This window comes from Delphinapterus leucas, chromosome 3 (assembly GCF_059928025.1).
Source record: "Delphinapterus leucas isolate spDelLeu-1000000601 "Yukka" chromosome 3, BTC_Dleu_Yukka2, whole genome shotgun sequence".
NCBI classification, from domain to species: Eukaryota; Metazoa; Chordata; class Mammalia; order Artiodactyla; family Monodontidae; genus Delphinapterus; species Delphinapterus leucas.
This window is the reverse complement of record NC_143131.1, coordinates 93845697-93872067: the sequence shown is the minus strand read 5'-3', so window position 1 is coordinate 93872067 and position 26371 is coordinate 93845697. Positions and strand designations below refer to the sequence as shown.

The following is a 26371-nucleotide window of genomic DNA, read 5'->3' as shown; positions in this document are numbered from 1 at the left end:
TTCTCCCAAAGCTAAGATCACCTAGGAGTAGAGAAAGATGAGAAAGTGTAGGCAAAAACCTTCTGAGAGCTGTGCCTTATTACCTACTGGAAATAACTCTAAGTGCTTTGCATGCAACATCCCACTTCATCTTCTCATGAGACCCATGAGAACTTTTTTTTAAATCTCCATCTTACTGATGAAAAAAATTGTGTCCCAGAAAATGTAATAGTTTGTCAAAGGTCACATTACTAGTAACTGGTGGAGCTAGAATTTGAGCCCCTGTAGGCTTCAGCGCCAATGCCTTAATTATATACTATACTATATCACCTCCATAGCAGCAAATATGAAAGAGACTATAGTGATAGAAACTGAAAAGTAACAAATATCTTGAATATGTGCCAACCCAACAATCTGCAGATAGATTCCACGGAATTAGAAACTTCTGTACTATTTTATGTGGAACATCCACCTTTCCTTTCAAACAACCCCAGCTGGAACAACAACTTGCCAAATGGCTTGAATGCAGTAAGAGCAACTAAACAATCTCAAGAACTTATACAAAATCATTTCACAATATACGTAAAACAAATCATCACTCTATATGCCCTCAACTTATATAATGACATATGTCAATTATTTCTCAATAAAACTAGAGAAACAAGGAAAAAAAAAACTTAAAACCTAAAATGTTTTCATAGCTACTTCACAGAGCTAGTATAGCAGCTTGATTTATAGTCAACAATTTGTTCCCTGTGGAAAAAAAAATTTTATCATACAGTAGATCTTATATGAATATTCACTCCAAGTTAGTATGAATTTTAAGCATAAGCATTGTGGGAGAAAATAGTGTTCACTTTTTAATTGCTTAGTGTTTAATTTTAAAATATTTCATTTCTATTCAAGTTGTAATCTGAGCAACATATCCTGCCAAATATTAAAACAAAAATTGTCTTAATTATTAACCATATTTTATAGAAACAAGTTTTATTTATAATCTATTATCAATAAGGAAGAAGACACATAACAACACACATTATTTTTCAGCAGAGATCATCAAGAGATTTGTATTTCAAGTGCTGTATATACTCCAAATATCTAAACCCACTTGTATTTATTCTTTAAAAGGAAAAAAGAAAGCAAAAAAGGTCAATTTCTAATTTCACAAAACATTAGTGTATACTGTGAAAGTACTGATTTTGCCTCTGACAGTTATTTCACTCCATTAGAAAATTATGGCTTAGAGGTTATTAGAAATATAGCAGAATATTACATGTGCATGATGGCAATTTATTACTAAGCTTTCTCAATTTTATTCCCTCTATACTTCCACTTTCCTTTATGCAGACTGCCAGACATGCCACACTACAAAAAAGTAATAATAAGAAATTTTATTTGTTAACTGGATTAGAAGACTTTTCTGGATCATCATTAAACCATTACTATATTTCAAGTTATATTATTCACATACTCTTAGGAATGAAGATAAATATATCTGAGTGTTTTTCTTAGCACACATATTTCTTCATTGAACATGTCTGCCACTTCCTTAATGATTTGAGGATTTTTTTTTTTACATCTTTATTGGAGTATAATTGCTTTACAATGGTGTGTTAGTTTCTGCTTTATAACAAAGTGAATCAGTTATACATATACATATGTTCCCATATCTCTTCCCTCTTGCGTCTCCCTCCCTCCCACCCTCCTATCCCACCGCTCTAGGTGGACACAAAGCACCGAGCTGATCTACCTGTGCTACGCGGCTGCTTCCCACTAGCTATCTATTTTACGTTTGGTAGTGTATATATGTCCATGCCACTCTCTCACTTTGTCACAGCTTACCCTTCCCCCTCCCCATATCCTCAATCCATTCTCTAGTAGGTCTGTGTCTTTATTCCTGTCTTACCCCTAGGTTCTTCATGACATTTTTTTTTTCTTAAATTCCATATATATGTGCTAGCATACGGTATTAGTCTTTCTCTTTCTGACTTACTTCACTCAAGAAAACATCGGAGGGTTTTTAATGGGGAGGTAACATGACTCAATTTACATTTCTAAAACATCTGTACACTGTACGGAGAATGGATTAAGTATGCAAGAGCAGATGCCAGAAGACATGTAGTGTTGAGATTACATAGCTAGGCTTAAGGTAGAGCTCTAAGATGGAGAAAAGTAGACAGATTTATCATATATATGAAGGTACAGTCCATTAGACTCAGTGATAAATCTGATATGTGTTGAAAAAGAAAGAATGACTCTTGGTTTTAGCATTCTATCAATTAGAGATAATTTTATTTTGAGTCATTTTTTCTCTATGTATGAGGAATCTGGATCTCTATTGTATTAATTCAGAGTATATTTTATGAGTATACTTTTCCCACACTTCGCCAATCTGTCAGTACAGTTGATTTCACATCATCAGGGCTATTGTGCCCTTGTTGCCCCAACTCCTGGTGGAGGATCACCCATCCCCCACAAAGGAAGTATTTCAAAGGGACTTTCTCAAAGGCCTCGGGAGGCAGAGGTCTCACATAAGCATTAAAACTTCATAGCCTAGAGTTAGGAATCAAACACAAATAAGCAAAAGGTTGAATCTTCACTTTTCCTGGAAAAGACTTCTCTTTGGGGAAATATAGTAGAATGCTGATATTTGTAAATATTTAGAATCCAGTGGATTCTATTTGAATATGCTTATGTTTCATAATTTTTCTGATTATCTTTGTTGTTTAACTGAGTAACCACTGGTTTTGACAATCTTCATAAAGCGCTTTTAAGTGGCAAACTGACAGCTTTGATTATGATTATAACAGAAATTGTGTAATGGTATAGAAGTTATATAAAAGTAAAAATAACCATATAATTCAAAGTAATCTTACTTGAGCTCAGTAAAAACTCTGCATTATATAAGAAAGTAAACTGCCTCCCCTTACAAACAGCATTGAAGACTATAAAAATAAGGTGCAAATAGAAAACTCACTTTGTCATTAATTGACATTTACGTGTTTCAATTATATCTAAGTTATTAAAATATGAAAGTTTAAATATTACACAAGAACTTCATGAAGATTGTCTCGGAAGAAAAATATGCTCACTGCTTATCACACTGCATGTGGATCAACTGAAAATTAAGTTTACAATGCTGCTTAAAAAGAGACCAAAAGAATGTCCTAAAGTACTAATTCTGGTTGGCGGTATTATGAGTATTATTCATTTTTTCTTTATTATATTTTATAATTTTATACTACTAAAATGTAAAACTTCTGAGATCAAATAAGGGTTATCGTATTAAATGTAAAAGATAAAGGGCATACATCCTGATTTCAAAGCTACAGAAATTAAAGCGTGTGGTACCGGCACAAGAATAGACAAATAGGTCAATGGAACAGAATTTAGAGTCTAGAAATAAACCCTTACGTTTACATTCAATTGGTTTCAAGAAAGGTACCAAGACAATTCAATGGGGTTTTTCAATAAATGATGCTGGGACCACCAAATATCTACATGCAAAAGATGAAACTGGACGCTATCTCACACCATATACAAAAATTAACTCAAAAATTGATCAAAGACTAAACATGAAAGTTAAAGCTATAAAGTTTTTAGAAGAAAACCTAGGCATAAGTCTTTGGGACTCTGAAGTAGTTTTGGGGACTGTGAATTAAGAAATCTTTGGTTTCTTATATGTGACACTAAAAGCGCAAGCAATGAAAGAAAAAGAGAAGTTGGACTGTATTAAAATTTAAAATGTTTATGCTTCAAAGGACACCATCAAGAAAGTGAAATAGGGGGCTTCCCTGGTGGTCCAGTGGTTAAGAATCTGCCTTCTGATGCAGGGGACGCAGGTTTGATCCCTGGTTGGGGAATTAAGATCCCACATGCTGCGGGGTAACAAAGCCCATGTGCCACAACTACTGACCCCATGTGCTCTAGAGCCCGCACGCCACAACTAGAGAGCCCACAAACCGCTACTACTGAGCCCGCGCACTCTGGAGCCTGCGTGCCACAACTACTGAGCTCGCGTGCTCTAGAGCCCGTGTGCCACAACGAAAGATCCCGCATACCACAACAAAGATCCCGTGTGCTGCAACTAAGACCCAACACGGCCAAATAAATCAATAAATATTTTTTAAAAAGAAAGTGAAATGACAACCCACAGAATGGGAGAAAACATTTTCAAATTATATACCTGATAAGGGGTTTGTTTCCAGCACATATTTATAATATATGTAAAGAATTCTTGCAACTCAACAATAAAAATCGAATGTCAAATTTTAAAATGGGAAAAGGATTTGAATATACCTTCTTTCTCCAAAGACGATATATGAATGAAATAAGCACATGGAAAGATGCTCAACATCATTAGTCATCAGGGAAATGCAAATCAATAACACAATGAGATACCAGTTCACACCATTAAGATGACCGTTATCAAAAAGACATACTGTAATAAGTGTTGGCAAGGAGGTGGAGAAACTGGAACTCTCATACATTGCTAATGGGAATGTAAAATGATACTGACTCTCTTGAAACAGTTTGGCAGTACCTCAAAATATGATACATCGAGTTACTATATAACCCAGCAATTTCACTGCTAAGTATCTACATATGAAACTTATAAAGAATTATGTCCCCACAAACACTTGTTCACAAATAGTGGAAACCCAAATGTCCATCAACTGATGTAAAGACAAACAAAATGTGATCTATCCATACAATGAACTACTATTTGGCAATAAAACAGGATTAAGTGCTGATACAATAAGGATGAATGTTGAAAACAATGTGTTAAATGAAGGAAGCCAGACACAAAAGGCCACATGTTATATGAGTCTGTTTACATGAAATGTCCAGAATAGGCAAATCTACAGAAATAGAAAGTAGACTAGTGGTTGCCAGGGACTGAAGGAAGAGGTGAGGTGAGGGTAGAGAGTGACTATTAATAGGTACAGGGTTTCTTTTTGGCATGATGAAATGTTCTAAAATTAGATTTTGCTGAAACTTTCAAAATTTTATAAATATTATAAAAACTATTGAACTGTATGTGCACTCTAAATGAGTGAAATTTATGGTATTTATGTATCAATAAATATTTTTTAAAATATTCACAGCAATAGTGTTTGTGACAACACATTATTCTGACAATAATCCTAATATCCATTAACAGTAGAATAGATAAATAAACTTGAATATTTACACTCTGCCATGTCCATGGTGGTGGAAATGAGTGAGCTATATACTAAGAGTATAAATAAAGAAGGATCTCAAAAACCCATCACTGAACAGTAAAAGGAAGGTACAGAAGTACACAGAATGATTACATTTATAGATTTCAGATAGGCAAAACTAAACAAAGTAACTCTTCTCTGACTTGATTACTCACTTAAACGGAAAACAAAATCAATGTCATGGTTAACAATTTGTCCCTATTATAAAATCTTTAATTTTTAAAGTTTCAGATTATTTTGTGGGAAAGAAGCCCTTCTTCTCTAAAAATAGACACCATCAATATCTTTATCTTCATTCTGCACTTTATTTTACCAAATTCTTACTCAAAGAAAATTTAAAAAAAACTCTTGATAGAAATGTCAATATAAATGATGAAAAAATACTAAACATTACAAAAACATCCACTAAACACTGTAAACATAAGGGTAGGTCCATATTTTATCCCATAGTGATTGATGGCAGATTAAGAGACTGCAATTGAGGACAACAGCATTTTTTGTTCCAATTAGTGATGAAAGATTTCATAGAGTCTCATAATACTTTAAGATTTGTTTCAAACACAAAGGGATTATGAAGTAGAAAGCCTTTAAAACTAAACTGCCTTTATTTTGAGGCCATTTTCTCATTTTACAATTCTCTGCTTATATATTTAAAGTCTGATTGAATGAGAAAGCTACAGTATCCCCACACTTATCAATTTACTATGTGGTTTATAAGATGATTTAGGTTGTATCATTTTTGAAAGAACAGTGAAGGACAAGATTAGTGGGTTCCTGGGGACTCTGATTCAACATTTGAATATCTGAATATAAACATTTGAATATTTTTAAAGGCATCACAGGGAATTTTAAGGAAACCTCTGAATTAGAGACTTTTTAAAGTCCCAATTCCAGTTTTACACTATAAAATACAATAACCATGTAAAGCAACTAGTTAGTAACAACGGGATGGTACTAGGTTAGTAAAGTTATCAAATCACAAATCTTGGAATATAAACACACTGCTTTGTGATGAGCAGAGTAGCTGTTCTATCTGGTAAGAAAAATTGAAATCACATCCACTAGGAAGGCCTGATAGGCACTGAACACAAAATGAGTAACCAGAATTCATTCTTTTAATAAGGTACATTCTTCAAGGCACTTACTCACAGGGAAAATTAGAAATTGCATGATAAGGAGTTCTCATTATCTAGCTGTATGGTAATATTTTTCTTGTAGATATATGTAAACAATCTCTATGCTGTGATTAGATCTCAATTTTTACCCAAAGGTTTTTATGCCTTTCTGCAAAAATGGACATTAGGAATCAAGAGAAAATTATTAAGATTCAGATTTCTCTATTTCTCCAACTTGGCAATGAAGCAGTAACATGGTATGTCAAAAACACCTAGAACTAAAGAACAAATTTAACTCTGCATACCTTATCCATTTGTGGTTATTTACATAATAGTTATCTCCTACAGACTTCACAGAAATTTTAGAAGGCATCTCATTTTTTTTTAACTGGTTGTCTCATAATATCCTTAAATTCCTTTCAAAGGTAAATTCTCCCTTGGGTTTCCCATGTTATGTCCCTTTCTGCAGACACATGTCAAAGGAAAGCCAGAGGAATTACCTAAATAGGATGGAGAGAGGGCCAAACATAGTAGTCCAGGCCTGTGTCAGAGTTGAACCTCTTTTGGTTCTACCAATTCCCATCCCCATTTCCACCACGATCCCCTCCCAGCATGCATTATAGGTCTGCTTCTGAATGGTCCTATTTCCACAAAGCTACACATCAACAAGCAAAAGTTTCCTCTTATGTCGTTATTTCTACCTGCAATTGATTTACTGGCTCAACTTCTCTAACGTTCTTTGGAAAAGAAGTTACATAAATAGAAACTTTCTTCTGGTTAGGACATGTTGACTAGAACAAGGTTATCTTTGATTCCTAATATATTTTTAAAGAACAAATACCAACAATTAAACACTGAACATCAATATGTCTTTTGTTTTTTATTCTTCTAAGAAGAAGAAAAATATGAGAATAAAGAAAACAAACAACTCTATTAAAAAACGGCCAAAGACCTTAACAGACACCTCACCAAAGAAGATATACAGATGGCAAACAAGCATATGAAAATATGCTCTACATCATATGTCATCAGAGAAATGCAAATTAAAATGACAGTGAGATTCAACTACATACCAATTAGAATGGCCAAACTCCGGAACACTGACAACACGTGATGCTGGTGAGAATACAGAGCAACGGGAACTCTTGTTCATTGCTGATAGGAATGCAAAATAGTACAGCCACTTTAGAAGACAGTTTGGCTGCTTCTTACAAAACTAAACATTCTTTTACCACTTGATCCAGCAATTGTGCTCCTTAATATCTAACCAAAGGAACTGAAAACTTACATCCACACAAAAACCTGCATATGGATGTTTATAGCAGCTTTATTCATAATTACTAAAACTTGGAAGCAACCAAAATGTCCTTTAGTAGGTGAAAGGATAAATAAACTGCGGTACATTCAGACAATGGAATATTATTCGGCATTAAAAGGAAAAATGCTATCCAGCCATGAAAAGACAGAGTAAAGTTCAATACATATTACTAAGTGAATAAAGCTAATATGAGAAGGCAATATACAGTATGATCCAACTCTATGACAATCTTGAAAAAGAAAACTATGGAGAAAGTAAAAAGATCAGTGGTTGTTGGTGTTGAGGGGTGAATAGGCAGAGCACAGAGGATTTTTTAGGGCAATGAAAATACTCTATATGATAATTATGAATATATGTCATATACTTGTCCAGACCCATAGAATGTACAACACCAAGAGTAAACCCTAAGGTAAACTATAGACTTAGGGTGATTATGGTGGGTCAATGTAGGTTTATACTTGGTAAAAACTGTACCATTCTAGTGAATGATATTGATAGTGGTGGGAGCCATCCATGTGTGGGGTAAGGGGGTATGTGGGAAATCTTTTTACCTTTCTCTCAATTTTATTTTAAACCTAAAATTGCTCTAAAAAATAATAAGGTCTTAAATAAAAACAAATATTAATAAAAGGCTGAATAATTTATCAAAATATCACTATGTGCTTTTTATTCTCCCATCCATAGGTATTTTCCCCTCTCCATCCCAAGATTTTCTAAGCTATGTGTCCCCTTGCCTTGCCTCAAATGTTTTCATGTCCAAATATAAAACAGAAGCTTTTGAGTACCCAGAATATAATACCTTCTCCTGGATTTTATATTCAAAAACTTAAACTCATAGAAGGAATTACTGGGGTTCCAAAGAAAAAGAAGAGAAAGTTGAGGGAATTGAGGTAGGGGGAGGAGGAAGTAGGAGAGCTTCTCTTAAAGAGGTAGGGGACCACAGCTCATCTCCACACAGATGTATCCACATACCCTCTTCCAAAAGGTGAGTAGCTTTCTTATGGCTCTTAAAGGTAACCTGTGGAAGAGTGATGGGCATAGAATACTAAGAATCATGTCCATGGGAACCTTAGGGAAAGATCTTATGCCCAGTCTTGGCACAGAAATGACAATGCTATAATGTAACTTAGGATATGAACAGTCAAGACTAAAGACTGAGGGCCACAAAAAAGAATGAAATAATACCATTTGCAGCAACATGGATGGACCTAGAGATTATCATACTAAGTGAAGTAAACCCGACAAATATGATGTCACTTATATATGGAATCTAAAAAAAAAAAAAAAAGATACAAATGAACTTATTTACAAAACAGAAACAGTCTCACAGACTTCAAAAGCAAGCTTACAGTTACCAAAGGGGAAAGGTTGGGAGGAGGGATAAATTAGGAGTTTGGGATTAAATATACACACTACTATACATAAAATAATCAACAAGGACCTACTGTATGGCACAGGGAACTCTACTTAATATTCTGTAATAACCTATATGGGAAAAGAATCTGAAAAAGAATGGATATATGTATATGTATAACTGAATCACTTTGCTATACACCTGAAAGTAACACAACATTGTAAACCAACTCTACCAATATAAAAAAAATTAAATAAAAAAAGACTAAAGACCGAGGATATAATGTTCTGAACTGTAAAGAACTCTTAAAACATTTGGGTGATAAAGGTGGCAGGGAAAGAGTCTTAATAATGATTAAGATTTAATTTCTTGGCAGTCCATCAGGATGGGAACTTGGAGAAAATCTGACCTGGAAAAATGAAGGGGATACAATAGTTTCTTATCGCCTCATGTTATAGAATAAATACTAAATTTTCTACCATAACATTAGTAGAAAAATTCCATGTATATACACCATACCTTTTCAGCTCAAGTTTAGACAACCAGACAGAATTCTTTCAGAAAACCACTAATCAATTTTTTCAATTTAAGTAAGGTCATCTATAGAACCATCAAGATATTTGATGCAGGGCTTCCCTGGTGGCACAGTGGTTGGGAATCTGCCTGCCAATGTAGGGGACACGGGTTCGATCCCTGGCCCAGGAGGATCCCACATTCCGCGGAGCAACTAAGCCCATGCGCCACAACTACTGAACCTGCGCTCTAGAGCCCATGAGGCACAACTACTGAAACCCGCACACCTAGAGCTTGTACTCCGCAACACGAGAAGCCCCCACTCGCCACAACCAGAGAAAAGCCTGCGCGCAGCAAAGACCCAACACAACCAAAATTAAAATAAATAAATTAAAAAAAATGATATTTGATGCAGTGGCCACAGCAGAAACATGTCTTGTGTGCACAGTAAAGAGTATAAAGTATAACAGATTTCTCTGAGTAACACATAAAAGCCAATCATTTCTTTTCACTCAGTGGAACGAAACCAAAAAGAAATGAACTATAAAAATGCCAGACCTCCACTTCTAAAAGTATGTAATTTTGTTCTCACATGCATGGAAAAAGTCTAAACTTTTGAAGAGTCAACTCAATTCTTTGTATTAACAGTAGGCTATAATTTTTAAAAATAATCTCAGAGAGAATTTATATCTAATTTTAGAGTAGACATTTTCAAATTCACTTGACTATCTTTATAGGAATACTACAGTATAGAAGGTAACTATCTTTATAGGAATTTATAACTTACAAAGCCTGATACTGGAGACAAATCTAAGGAATAAATATAATGCTTGTATGTTTAATTATTTCTTATACACTGCACTTCTTGAAGGCAACAGATCATTCACATTGTAACCCCCTTTGTCCTCGTATATTGCTTTGCACATAGTAGGCATTCAATAAACTTGTTTTGAATTAAATTCAACTCTTTCCTTAAACTTCAGGTTCCTACCCAAAAGTAAACCTGTAGTAGATGATGTGGGTGCCTCTTTTTTTTTGTTTTTGCGGTACGCAGCCCTCTCACTGTTGTGGCCTCTCCCATTGTGGAGCACAGGCTCCGGGCGCGCAGGCTCAGCGGCCATGGCTCACAGGCCCAGCCGCTCCCCCGCACGCGGGATCCTCCCAGACTGGGGCACGAACCCGTGTCCCCTACATCGGCAGGCAGACTCTCAACCACTGCACCACCAGGGAAGCCCGTAGGTGCTTCTCTTAAATCCCTTTTACAGGTTAATATGCCCATTTCCCGGCTCTTCAAATTGCTATTGCTAACAGCTTGTACCTGTGACCTTCTCCAGAGCATTACCTCAGCGGGAGATGCCTTGGAAATTATATCACCGTAATCACCCCCACTATGTCCACCCCAGGGGATGGCCAATGACTGGTCGATATGGGATACAGAGTCTGGTCCTCTTGCCTCAAAGCAGGACAGCTCCAGGTTGGACCATTTACGCCTCAGAGCCCTCTGAATCAGGTTAAGGCTAGACTTTACCCAAGACTTTATCATTGTTCAACTTCTCTGCCTTCCTTATCCTGCTTCCTTTACTCCCTTACAGATTTGTCCTGAAAATCACTTCCTCATCAACTCACATATACCTAAATCTGTGTCTTGGACTCTTCCTTTAATGAATGTGATCTAAGATACAGTGACTCTCGTTCTTGTTTCCCTCTCCCTCTCTCATGCGTGCACCATTCCATTAATATAACCACACCTTCCATAAATTGACTTCAGGTTTATTTCTGCTTAATAGGTATTGACTGTTGCCTGGACTTCACCAAGCAAAGACAAAGGGGTGGTTCCTAAAAAGGCAGAGGGTCCCACACAGGCCTGAGAGGTTTTTCAAGAGAGAATCTTGGAGTTTGCTCCTGCAGTATCAAGACTATTTGAAAGTGTAGTTGCAATGCTGAACATAACCAAATGTAAAATTCAACTAAAGGTCTAGATTTTAAGAGAAAATCAGGCTCCTGGCTCTGTGGGAAAAATTCACATTAAAATTCTTTGTCATTACTAATTATGACTTAAAATTGTACAGTAACTGGGAAGACCACTAAGATAAGAATCTGGTGACCTCAACACCAACAAATATTTAGTTGGCTTACTGTGCAAAAGTTTATAGTAAACTTATATGTGAATATTATATAGATCACAAAATTTGATATTTGAATTACTACAAGATAAAACTTTTTCATGAACATCTAGTAAACAGAAGAGTTGAGGTAAAGTATAGTTTTTACCAACAACAAGGATGGTAAAACAAATGACTACCTTCAAGAGCCAACTCAGTCAGAGGCTTACGCTTCCAACTCTCGCTCAGTGTTGATAAATCAGATGACTTCAAGCTGCAACTCTATATAATTCTCTTGTTCTTCATAGTCTCAAAGTGAATACAGAAGCTCCAAATATCACATTTCCACATCACTTTCAAAGACAAAAAAGCATGGGGAAGGGTAGCTTTCTCTCACCGGGGAAGAAATCTTTCCCAGGAGCCCCCAGCACATGTCCCGTGGCTCAGATCATTTTCTCTACGTGAAATGTGAACAAAATGGGAGGAGATGGTGGAAAAAGTTTGGGGCCAGGCAACAAACAGTTCTGCTATAGTCAACATAAGTCAAGGAATCCCCTTTAGCAAACCTATTTCCAAGTCTCCTTCTCAAAGTTATAAACAGTCATTTGACCAAACTCAAAGCTTTTTCATCTCAGACAAGATACACTGCTAGTTGTAAGGGAGAGATACATTCATTGCAATTCAAAGTTGTAGACAGCGGCATCGTATAACTTTTCTCAAATAAGGAAAAAGGCCTAAAAATAGAATTGCTTTCCTCTGCACATTTTACAATATTACATAAATGTCCACATATAACAGCTACTAGGTTCATGTTGTCCACTAAGAGGGGGCATGGGTGTAAAGTTAAGAGCACAGAGAGCCAGAGACAGGTGAGTTCAATCTAGCATCCTTCACTTACCAGCCACGGACCTTGGGTCAGTCATTTTACCTCTGTGTGCCTCAGTTTCGCTATCTGCAAAAGGGCCCTATCAATCCCTACCTTGCTCTTTTGAGGATGAAGGTTTACATTTAAAAAAAAAAAAAAGCAGTTTCTGGGCCAGAGTAAGTAGTCAATAAGTGTTAGCTATTATTTTTAGTTCAAGACTCTAAAAGCTGAAACGATGACAGTCATCTAGCCAATTCCCATTCTCTCCCTCAACTAGAGCAAAAAAGTAAAAATGACCAGGATCGGCTTCATCCCTTTCCAACCTAAAGGTTTCTGAGAAGTTATGATTTACTGGTAAGTATTTACAGGCCTGAATGATCCCTTCAGGGAGACTTCCTAAAGCAGGCCTCCTAGAAGACTTGTGACTCACTGGACTTAGTTTCTATTATTCCCATGAACTGTAGTATGGAAATGCAAGAGGGGCTAATCTCATTTTAGTCTATTTTTCATTACCACTAATGGCTTTCACATGTCTTGGTCTGAGTGGTAGGTTTTGTGTGAGTATCTCTTGTTTCAAATGTAAAATAATTGCATGATTACAACAAACATAATTTCCATCCTGTAAGCCTCCTAAACAGCATCAGTTACCCATGCTGAGAAGGAAACAATATTTGGAACGCTTTCCTACATTTCAAAAACACTGTCATCTATGGTACAAAACATATTTTTATTAGTGAAATTCTTCTAGATGCTTTTTTCTCTGCAAAGGTACACCAACCACACGTTAGAGTGAATGGCTTTTCTAACCATACTAGTAATTTTACAATATAGTTTTAAATTTCTCTTTCCTATTCCAGTTATTATACCAAATAAACTATGTCATGAATTAACAATACTTGAGATCTTTAAGTATATAATTAAGAAATTATGGGCTTCCCTGGTGGCGCAGTGGTTGAGAGTCCGCCTGCCGATGCAGGCGACACGGGTTTGTGCCCCGGTCCGGGAGGATCCCACATGCGGGGGAGCGGCTGGTCCCGTGAGCCATGGCCGCTGAGCCTGCGCGTCTGGAGCCTGTTGCTCCACAACGGGAGAGGCCACAACAGTGAGAGGCCCGCGTACCGCAAAAAAAAAAGAAATTATATAAGCCAATCCTCAGTTCCTAACCCATAGCTGTCCTGTATTTCATTTTGTCTGGGTCCACTGGTGGAAGGCATCACAACGTACCTAGCATTAAACACCTTCTTTTCGGAACAGATACTTTTGGTTTACAGAAATAAAATACCATGAAATAAAGACAATAGTTTCCAGAGACATTATGAAAAATACATCCAGTAAGAAATTTAAGTCTCTCTCATAAAAAATGAATAAAAATGGATGAATTACTTAACCATATGGAACAATACAGATAACTACATTGCATGCTGTTATACCTAATACAATATATAATAAAAATATATGTCAGTCAGTTTTTGCTGCATAGCAAACAACCACAAAATCTCAGTGATATACAACAAAGGCACTTATTGCTTGCTCACTTGTCTGCAGGTCAGTCGGGCTTCAGCTAAAGGCCTGGCATGGCCAGGCTTGACACAAAGCTGTTAGATGATTCCAAGTCCATTCTAGATTCTAGGTCTGTGCCTTTCCTTGTCTTGGGCCCAACAGGTTAACCAGGCCTGCTATCATGGAGATGGCAGAAGAGCATAAAGGCAAGTCCAACATATATAATATGAAACCATTCATGTAAAATTTTTTAATAAACACAAAAGCAAAACCATGCATTCTTTATGGATATACACATGTATAATAAAGAAAACATGAATGGAAATGGAATGACTTCAATATAGTGAAATGGAGGGAGACGAGATAAACCTGGAGTTTTAGCTATAAAAGTAAAACCTAATTAAAAAGAGAGTCCACAAAAAAAAAATATGGCAAAATATGAACATCTCTTAAATCTCAGTGTGTGGTGAGTAAATACATGTCTATTATAATTTTTGTATATTCAAAATAATTCATAATTAGAAATTATGAATGATTTTAAGTTTTTGAAAAACAGCATAAAGACTAACCAATTGCCCATAATACTTCTGGAAAATACTGTTCCATGGGAATCATAGATTAATTGAGCTGAAACAGTATTTGAGAGAGTCTGAAGACTCTACAAATGTCCTCAGTAACTTAGCCATATATTAATAACTCTCACTATCTAGGACTTCCTCTCCTTTCATTGCCATCAGGGGCTTTGTTCAAAACATTTCCATAATTTATGAGAAATCTTGATGTTTGATTACAACTTTAACTGTGCAGTTGACCACACGTACTGAACAATCTGATATTTTCTGGCTTTTTGTCATGCTTATAACTCCCCAGGGATATTTTTAATACATGGAGATTGTAAGTAGCTAATAGAATGACAGCCAAATCTTATCATCTTCTTTGTTTTAAGGACAGCTCTTATTGGGTTGCAAATAGAGACTGAATTAAAATCTGGATGTGTCCACAAAAAGAGAACGCTCCAACCTGAAAATGGGGAGTTCGGCCAAACTTTACCTAAGGAAAGAGAGCTACCAACATGAACACTGAGTATATATGTTAGCATTTGTTTTACATGTATTTTCCCACAGAATCTTTGCGGGGAGAGTATCTCTTCCTCCATTCTGACTCTCAGTTGAAATTATCACTGTTGTCGTAGTCTCAGCTAAGTGTCACGAAAACAATTTTAAAGACTGATTCATACCAATATGTAACCTATGTACACACCCCTGGAATTCATACCAATATGTAACCTATGTACACAGCCCTGGAAACAGGTGTAAAACCAAAGTTATTATACTGTGACTGAAAGTGAAGACTAGCTATAATTTCCTTCAAAAGACCAAAATAAAATAGTACTATAGTGTAGAGATACATGGAGATACTCTAAGGCAGTTCTATTTAGTAAATAAATTAATTAAGCATATTACGTTTATTTAGAAAATGATTACAATTGTTCATGGATAACATTAATGAATTTGGAATTCCTGCATCTTAGAACAAATATGGCCAACCAGACAACTCAGTGTTTTCCTTAACCTAGAGAAGGCAAATGAAGACACCAAGAGAGAGCAATGGCCCCACAATAGCACAATCTCACTAGATGATAAAATTTTAAGTAAGAAGAATGGGCAAACATACATTATTGGGCAGGAAGTTCTATTTCCCCTGCAGGAATACATCACAGCCCCCGGACTAATGTATTCACCCAATTTCTCACTTTAAGCCCCAGAAGACACCAGCAAGTCTTCTTATTCCATAGAAGAAATTAATATTTTCCCTTCTATGTAGGCCTGTATCAACTACCTACATAATACAACATACTAGAGGAGCGATGAATAATAGCATGGATTTTAAAAGCCTTCTAAGGCAAATAATCTCCCTTCTGCTCAGAAAACAAGGCTAAAGTCTCTGACAACAAGCATATAACTAAGTACTCTATAGGCACTATGCTCATTCAACAAGTATTAACTGAGCACCTACTATGTGCCAGATATAATGCTAGACCCTGAGGATACAGATGATGGCAGGCAGCCTCTCACCCCCAGTAATCCCTACTCCCTGTTATTCATCTTGTGTAATCCCCTCTCCGAGTCACTAGATCCAGTGACTTCCTTTTAATGACTAAAAATGGCAGAAGTGATTGGATGTCACTTCCAAAACTAGAATATGAAAATACTGTAGCTTCTGTCTTAGGTTCATTCAAATTCTCTCTCTCTCTCTCTCTCACCAGTCACCCTAGGGAAAGCCAGCTTGCCAGGGACAGAGGCAGCCCTGGCCCACATAAATTAGCTTAGAAGTAGATCATCTAGGCCTGCCAACAACCACAGGAGTGAGCTTGAGAGGAAATCCTTCGACCCAACTTCAAAAGAGAGCTTGAGCCAGAGGTACCCAGCTATACCACACGCACATAAATCCAGACCCACAAAAACTGTAAGATAATAAGTGTTTGCTGTTTTAAGCTGCTAAATGTGGGGGTAATTTGTTAAGCAACAATAGAAAACTATTACACTATGATTTACAACACAAACAAGGTCCTTGCCTAAGTGCAGCTTACAAATGAGCGGGTAGACATGGATAATAAACACAGACATAGATAATACAATTTTGTATAATTTTAAATGCTATGGGGAAAGTAAAACAAAGTAATGGGATACAGGGTGACTGTATAGGTGGGTGGAAAAAGAAGATCTCTCTGTGGAGACCAAAGTGAAGAGGACCTGAGCAAAAGGATATGTGCTACTGTAATAAATTAAATGAAAAAGTAGATATGAGAATCCAGCTATCTGCTGTTAAGCCAAACATTAAAGAAATTTGCAAAAATGTAAAGCGATGCCATTCTTTTCAGTAATTTTTTGTTTTGAAAAATAGTTATTTTCAGTAAAATGTGCTATGTACTATATATTATTGCTGTCTTTAAATGAATTAATATTTTTCAATTTTAAAATTTTCTGTTTTAATTTCTAATATAATAAATCTAAATAGTTATAGCGCACGTAAACAAGGTGTTTTGAGGATCCTCAATAATATTTAAGAGTGTGAAGGGGTCCCAAGACCAAAATAAGTAAGAAAGCTGGTGTAGGTCATGTTATGGTATGGGGTATGGATCTTACTTGAAGCTGAATGGGACTAAACTCCATTGAAGGTTTTTTAAGCAGAATGATATGACCTGATTTAAATTTTTTAAAGATTATTTGGTGTTCCATAAGGAGAACGAACTATGTGGGAGAGAAATGTGGAAATCTGTCAGAACTTGGCAAATAACTACCCACGGATATTTTCATGTGGACCTAAGGAGGACAGTTCATAAGCTGAGGGTTGAATTTTTTACAATAGAAAAAAAAAATCCCACATGAAAATAACCTATATCTCTATTTTGCAACTAAAGATTTGCTGGTGTCATATTAATAAAAGATTTGCTAGTACCATATTAATAAAAATAAAGGAATAAATGAATCCTGATGATTTAGACTGCAACACGGAATTTCCTTTTCACTTGTTCCTCAGACCCTAGTGATTTGTTCCAAGCCTTCATGTTGTGCTCTGTGGACTTTACCTAGGCACACCATATAATTTCTAAGCAAAATAGCAAAATTATACTTTGGTGACATTTTCTACAAGACGAAACAATCAGAAAACAGGGCTACCTGCTGGCTGCATTCAGCTTTGCTTTTGCCGTTATGAAATTCATGCTTCTATAAACTGGCAGTAATAGAATTTCATCTGCCTTATAAATAGCACTTTTCGAGATGGATAAAATGTTACCTCTAACAGTGGTGTGCCACAGAAATAGAAAACAAACAAATCAAACCAAAAACCCTCTAATTTTTGCATTGTTGGATGAAATGTGGTGGGTTTTTTTTCTGCCAGGTATCAACTCACAGAAACAATAGGATCTAACTTGAAGTTCTAAAAAGTAAAAATTTCAATTAAACCGAATTACTATGGGTGTTTCAGATATCTTTCCTGAACTTTTCTGCCAACACTAAGGAATACCCAATGCTGTTGGTGACTAATTAAGTCTAGCTTGATTTCTCTCCCACAAGTAATGTTTCAGGAAATACAGTTAAAATGCTAGGAAAAACAGAAATTATATGTCTTTCTGAACTAAGTGAATTTCTGACCTTGCTCATATCCTCCTTTGTGAATTAATCAAGCATTGAGGTAAATGCCTACCTAGTGTAGCCTAAATACAATATCACATATTTCTCATTACCTTCAGTAATTTCCCTTACTTTACAAGACAAGAAAAGGAAAGGAAACAAAGGAAAAACCTCTAATAATTTTCTTTTTTCCTGAGAAGCAAAGACAAAGCTGATGGCATCAAAGAATAAAATGTAACAGCACAAAGAGAAGTGAAAATCTGTTAAGGATTTGGTGTAGTATTCCTGAATTGGTCTACAGAATACACTTTTAGTGTAAATTTCTCATCCTGTCTTTCAACACTGAGAAAAGCAAGCAGAAGTAAGATCAGATTTTTTACTTCTCTTTGAGCCAGCTTCAGGCAAGCAGTTTTAATATAGCTATTGACCAGTGGCAGAACAGAAATTATTTTCATGGACATGTGATTATGTAATCAAATGTGGAATAAATGCAAACAAACTTGATAATAAATAAGTACAGCTTCTATGAAATGAAAGCATAATTATTTTTTATGCACTCTTTGTAACCCAGTGGAATTTACCAGAGCAAATTTTAAATAGTATGTTTGAAATAGCACTTTATTTGCAGAGATTCATTTACGCAAATTTTCAAAACTGTATTTAAAGTAAAGCACGTCAGGCTTATTAAATATTTGCCTGATAGCTAGAACAAGGAAACCCTGGAAGTTGGTTTAATTCCCTTCTATTTCTCCCCATCCCACATCCTTTTCCTTCACTCTTACCGAAAAGCTCGCAAGACCTGACTGTTCCAGCTCTGTAGGGTACTAATTGCCATATGAAGCAGGAAGACTTAAACAGAAGAGGCATTAAGGGTGCCAGGGCCAAGCACCATTGGTGTGTGGCAGCTGCCAGCATCATGTGATTTTAAAAGTTCCAAAAGCCTTCCCTACCCCCCACCCCACCCCAATTTTTGCCCACTGGCTTCTATCTCAGAGCCAGAAATGTCTATAGGTTCCACTCTTTGACCCAAGGAAGTACAGACTCTTGCCTAAATACCAGCATTGCAGAGGAGAGATAGGATAGCAAGATTTAAGTGGAAGGGAAAAGAATTGTGAATTGACACATTAGTGGGAGACTGCAAAATTTAAGCTTATTGAAGTTGAAATGTCATCTACAATATATTTGTATGGGTAAAATAGTACAGGGTCACTAGACTAGAACCTTGGTAGATAAGTAACATAGTGAGTATGGATGCTCACTTACTGGGGATAAATGAATCTTCCCACTGGAGCAAAAATCCAAAGTCTTGAAGCAAAGCTGATTCAGGAGCTACAGAGAAAGCCAGGCACCAAAGAAGCAAATCAGGTACACATCAGAGGAGTTTTGCTCTGTGGGCTTATTAAAAGAATCATGCAACCTCCTATCTGATAAAAAAGAGTATGATCAGCTTTGTACTAAGGGTCTGTAACTTAAGAGAGAATACTGGACTGGTCATTTAAGATAAAAGAATTATCCACAGTGAGTTGATGGAGGAGTGTGAAGAGGCAACATCACTAGCAAAATGTGTTAAAGAAAGTAGGACAGAGGACATAACTATGAAGACCAGGAGCAGGCACTGAACTAGAAAAGGGGCAAGAGAAGAATTTAGGGATGGAAAAGAGGAGCCAGAAGGGTGTAGATAACTAAAGAAAGGAAAGAATTTCAAGAAAAAAAAATGTGTGGACAACAGTGTCAGCAGAAAGAGAGAGTTAAGCAGAATAAAGACTATTAAGTGATGCTAGAAGAGCAAAGTGGAGGGCATTGGTGAACTTTCAATGCATAGACTCAGCGGAATAGGAAGAAGCATAGGCTTTTACTGAAGACAGTAAAAAGTGAGCATAAATAGGCAAGAAGTGTTCTCACCACAGATCCCTCCAGAAAAGGAACCGGGAGAAAGTTAACTCCCTCTCTAAAGTAACAGATATTGGCTTCTCCTCCAGAAACTTTTGTTAAGGAATGAAGGATGTTCCTCCAAATACTCCCCACTCCATTCCATCCTACCCCCCCACCCACCTGGCAACACTATTTGCTTTCTAGCAGTTTCCCACTCACAGGGTCTCAGTCCACTCCTTTTCTGCACCAGGCCTGGTGGTAAGAATCACTCCTCTCTCTATTTTCAACTAAATCATCTACATGCCTCTAGATCAGGGTTTCTTGACTTCTGCGCTACTGTCATGTTGAATCCTGTAATTTTTGGTGGGGGTGGGGATTCCTGAGCACTGTAGGATGTTCAGTAGCATCCCTGGCCTTTCCCTGCTAGATGTCAGTAGCATGCTCTCCTACAGTCCTAACAATCAAAAATGTCTCCATATAATGCCAGATGTTCTTCTGGGACAAAATACCTCATCCCCACATCGAGAATCACTGCCATGGACACCTCTGTCCACTGATTCTCCCTGAAAGCCGGTACAGACCCCTTCTCCCACCCAAGATCTCCCATACTGCCTGTCTCTGAAACAAGCAAATGATATATATATATTTTTTGCAACCATTTTTCTCTGCAGGTAAAAACTGACAAGGCTTAACAAATATAATCTTGACAAAAGTCCAGTTTCAAGAATGCTAACAAAGTGGCCATGCCCTCATATTCCAGAGAAGCATGATGGAAATGAGGGCTGCAGTTTCCATGCCCCCTTCCTGGGCTTCCTTCTTAGCTAAGCACGGGATATAGCTGCATCCCAGTTATGATGAGACTGGATGCTGGACCCACCTCCTGATTCACAGTCCCACTGGACACAGATATGGACTGCATGGACATTAAATCCAATACGTTGGCTTCTTTATTTCATTGTTAGGTTTCAGCTTCATGGTCACCCATTTATGCCAAAAGTCAGTGTAATTTCTCTGCAGTTTGTTCTTATTCTGTGGGGCTCCCTACGCCTATCCTTCAAGTATTCAGATTGCCTAGGTTTCAGTCCATCATTTACAGAACTTGCATCATAGTTAGAGTCTTACGTTTCCCAGCCTGGGATCTTAATCCTTCTCTGGGCCCTTGGGTCAGGAATAGCATCTCCCTTTTGCCTCCAAAGCTCCTTCCGTGAATCTCAGGCTGCCCTGCACTAACCTGCACTCACTCAGTTAGTGGTGGTGGTCTCCTGGGCTCTGGCTATGTGATCTCCAGTCTCATTTTTCTCTGCACCTTTCATTTGTCTAAAACATCTTTTTATTTGAATGTTGAGAATAGTTTGACATGTTAAGAGTTCCAATAAATTCTTCTCACAGACCAAGCAACATCGTGGGTCCTTAGCTCATTTGAAGAGAAGAAATAGTAGATATACCTTGAGTCCAATAAATTGTTAATATATTTCTGATGGATTACACTAGCTTTGCCTACTTTTCAAAAGCCTCTCTGTGTCATTATTTATGCCCTTTTCCTCATGTCTCTGAGGAAAGGTTCTTAACCAGGTAAAGCCATTTTACACAGACAGCAACACTAACTAATAATTTAGTTGACTTTGGGATACATCCCTGACCTGCTAGCCAGCAAAGACATAAAAGCTCTTGCTTTTAAACAGATTGTCCCTTTCTTTTTGGAAATGTATTTGCATATCTCTTTGGAACTCTCTCTTTGAAAGGCTTCATTGGTTGAACTATACAGCAATACTGACTGGTCCTATAAAAAGGAAAGATGTGCTGTCTCCTATCTTCCTCGTGTTTTTATCATCTTGAGGATGGTTACCATTTATCAAAAACCGTCTATCCTTAGCAATGCTTTCCAATTCATTCCCAGATCAATCAACATGCCTGTAAATATTTTCCTTTCAGCCCTCTGTCCTCATATAAGCATAGAGAGGAATAAATTCCTATTTTTCCAATCACCTTCTGGCTAATTCATTTCATCTCTGCTCCAGAAAATAAGCAGATACTTCCTTAAGTCTTTCATTAAAAGACCTTTCCAAATCCTACTGATTCTCCTCTAAAACTATATAGTCTAACATAACCACTGACTCTAGCATATGCTTAACTTGCTTTTAAAAAGAAAAGAAAAAAAGGCCCCAAAATCTCCAAAATGTCAATACAAGAGTCCAAGATATCCACCACGTTACCAAGGACTGATAGTACACACGCACAATGAGCTCAGGCCCTCCCTTCAGTGAAGACTCTTGAGAATCTGAAGAATATACACATTGAATTGATCTCTTCATGTCATGGATAAAACTGACAGGAGAGAGCCTTTAGATCATTCTGCTCCCTAACCTGAAAGGTGAAGAATTATCATTTACAACCATAATCTTTTCCCCATTATTGAAAACTCCATAAATACCAGTAACTGTAACTCTTGGTTTATACCAAAACTTTTTATTTAACTGACCTAGGAAGGTTGATTAAAATTCCATTTGGTGTTATACTTTAAAAACACAAGTGAGATGACACCTCTAAGAATGCATATACATCCACTTTTTTGAGTCATTTGGAAGGATTATAGAAATAAATGAAATGCACAACAAAAACAGTAGAAGTGAGAATCAGTCCCTGTGGGTGTGTGGGGATTGAGTATAAGAGAGGAAGTGATAAACTGGGAAAGGAGGACAGGATGCATCTCTCTTTAGGACACAGAAAATAAAACAGGAAACTGGGGAAGAGTGTAGGAAGGGTTTTCTCCCACTTTTTTCCTCCCACAGGAAATCACTAATACTTTCTGAGAAAAGAGATAAGCCATCCAATTTTTACCCATTAGTGAAACAGCAATTTCTCAACTTAAGCATATTAGTGAGTACTATCCTTTATAATAGCTCAAGAAAATTCTGCTTAGAAAACACATGACAGTAATCCCCACTGTTTCTAAGGTAAACTCACCCTATTTTAAACGTAACTCCAAAAATGTGACTTCTAAAGAACACCAAGGAGATTAATATAGGAAATTATAAGACCCTGCTAAAAACACTCCAGTGTAATATAATCCTTATACAGAACTGACTGAAGCAAAATGGGCAATATGCAGAAATGTATGCTTTTTAGGGAACATTTTAAATTTGAATATATGACATGCCAGCCTTTTTGAGAACCTTTCACAGAGGCAGCTAAGTGGAGCTATTTGGAGTCCCCATTTCCTTCCCTGTCTCCTTCTCTGAATATGACCACTATAGAAGTAGGTTCAGCTCATCCACTGATCTGGCATTCTTAATCCAGAGTGACCCTTTAAGAGACCAGGCCAATTTTCATGAAGGATGAGGCTGGGACATCCCCCTTCCACCCTTCACTTGCCCTATTCAGGGCTTCACTCCCTGGGCTGTCCCCAGAACTAACCTGGAAGCCCAGCAATCAGAGCAGACAGATATAGATTTGATTTGGTAAAAATCCCCAGGATCAACCCCCAAGCTAACTTCCATCTCTAGAATTTAAGCACCCACCAGCCTTCCCCTAAGTCATTTCACTAGATCATGATGAAAGAAAGTTCAGATCTCTAGTACAATCACAACTTCTAATTCAGAGGAGGAAATCATGGCATTAAAAGTCAAAGCTATTGACAGAGTTTCTCAGCTCATCTGCCTTCTAGTAATATGTGATTCTTTGCATAGTTCAATATTTTATAGCAATTGCAAGAAATAGGTTCTGATCTGTTTGGCCATTTATAATTATTTCAGGATCTCTTTCTACATTTAAAGACTTGAAAACAATAGAGAAATTACATTGTTGACTCCCATGAAATAGCATATATTCAATATAATATATGAATGTGAAATGTTGGGACGGGTCAGAGTTGGTTTACATGAATGTGTTGTAATCTGAATGAAGATACCCCTACATTATTAAAAAGAATATCTAAATTTCATTACCATTTGGTATGCAAGGCTCTGGAGGATCTCCTTCCCCATTTCTGTTTTAGGATCTCTACTCTCCACACATTTGCTAACTCAACTTGCATTGTTTTCTTGACATACATGGGGGGGGCGGTAAATCCTACCAGGTTAACATTTTGACAGCTAGAAGACTAATACCACTATGCAGCATATTCATATATTTCTTGCCTGATAATTAACACCTGTATTTTTGAGATCCAAAGAATCTCAATACCCCAGAAATGCCATGTGACATTAAATATTTCTGTGCTCTTCTTTCCCACTGTTAGAGGCTGAATTGTGTCCCCTCAAAATTCATACGGTGAAGCCCTAACCTCAGAATGTTACCATATTTGGAGATAGGGTCTTTACAGAGGTAATTAAGTTAAAATGAGATCATTAGGGTGGGCCCTCATTCAATATGATTAGTGTCCTCATAAGAGGAGGAAGCGTGGATACTGACACGTACAGAGGGAAGATGACGTAAAGACACAGGGAGAACATAACCATACACAAGCCAAGGAGAAAGGCCTAGAACAGATCCTTTCCTCATGATCATCAGAAGGAACCAATTTTGCTGACACGTTGATCTTGGACTTGTAGTCTCCAGAACTGTAAGACAATTAATTTCTGTTGCTTGAGCCACTTAGTCTGTGGTACTTTGTTATGGCAGCCCTAGCAAACTAATACACTTACCATAGGAAGAAGGGTGCAGGAAGTTTTAAGATGCCAAAAGGACAGATTGTAAAACAGTAGGAAATGGGGAAGTTCATTAAGATGACAAGTGGGAGCCAACAGGTTACATAAGAGTACAACTGTTAAGCATTCCCAGTAAAAGAAAGGATTAATTTTAGGTTCTGCTGGACCATTCAAAAGGTGTAAATTAAAGAAAATGATCTATCTGTTCCTAGGTTTAAAGAAAAAAATAGAAGAACATTGAAATTCATGAAGATGCAAAGTAGCTAAAAGAAATCTGCCATATTGAAAATATATTAAGATACTGAGTTAAAATAAGTAGTCCTAACATTTGAATACATAAGACATAATACAAAGACATAAGTCTTTGAAGCTGCTCCGTGGCAAATTCTAGGATTCCTTTCTAATGCTTAAAAAAGTCTCACTAACCGATTTACTCACTGGAAAATGGCAATAGAAACAGTCCTAAGATATTTGTAGCACAATGCAACCCAGGCTGGTAAGAAATAGATTTCAGTTAAATTGATAGAATAATTGATAATGGATTTTTCCCAATATAATTTTTTAATACATACAAATTTTCTTCTAAAAAACACTGATACATGTATGGCAACTTGAAGTAACTCATTAATCAATTTTGGCCCTCTGTTTCCCCATTTATAAAAATGGAAAATATGTGGTTTATAGCTACATAAATATTTGAAATACTCAGATTGAACTTTTTATCTTCCTGGATAGGAGCCATCAGAAGTGGTACAAGAAAAAGGCATACAATATAAGTGACTTTATTTTTGTTCTCATCATCTTCATTATACCATCTCGCTCACTAGGGTGGAGAAATATACCATCTAATGTTTCACAAAAGATAAAGCATTTTTCTGTCTTTCATATTGTGAAGAAGGTTGAATTCTCTTCATCATACGTTGTGTTTTTTGTCTCAAGCATCAACCCTCTCCTTGGTTTTCTATTCAAGAGGCAGAATATTGGGTTGATTATCATCCTTAAAGCACACTCTTTGCCAAGGTTTACCATTATTTTTCATTAGTTTCAATTCTGGAAGGAAGGAGCTAGAGCCTATGTAGGTGATGGATGGGGTTAAGGGCCCAAGGACTAACACGACTGTATAAGAAGCTACTGCTGGGTGATATATGGACATATTGGAGTAACACACGCTAAAAATGAGGAGGCAGCATGGAGCAGTTGGCAGGACAACAGGCAGCCTAAATTACATCATTCATTTAATAAGTCTAACATATGGCAGCTATTAGATCTCCAAAACAAACGTAAGACTAACCAAGACTCTCATAGAAAAGAAGCTTCCATTCTTATTTTTGTTTATAAAAGTCCTCAGTCCTAGTTGCGGACAATTCCAACATAATAATAACATGTATTTTTAAATGCAATAATAATATAGACTTTGTCATGAAATTAAGTTTCACCTGATAACATATAGAATGTTAAATGTTCTTATTTTCATCTTATAAATTTTTTGAGGAGTTCTGTAGGAACTCAATTGGATAATTTAATGGCTTTAGGCAGCAATTCTCTAATATATAAATTAGCTCATAATTGTTTTCAGAATGAATGATACAAATACTCTATATTAAAGCTGACCTTGCTCAAAGCAAGTGAAACATGCCTTCAATTCTGTCATTCTTCAATTAACCCCATTTTTGTCTTGCAAAAAATGTAGGAGAAAGCTCCAATGATCTTTTGAGAACCTAATCTTGCACTTGTTCTACATGGTTT

General features: G+C 36.7%; 1 pseudogene across 1 annotated transcript in view; it reads right to left on the bottom strand.

The window, feature by feature from the left end:
- Positions 1-26371, bottom strand: part of LOC111162828 (small integral membrane protein 20 pseudogene) — a 79908-nt pseudogene continuing 53537 nt past the window's right edge. Inside the window, exon 3 of the transcript XR_016392732.1 lies at positions 1-26371. This exon is cut by the window's right edge and continues 25184 nt beyond it. The product of XR_016392732.1 is annotated as a small integral membrane protein 20 pseudogene (transcript).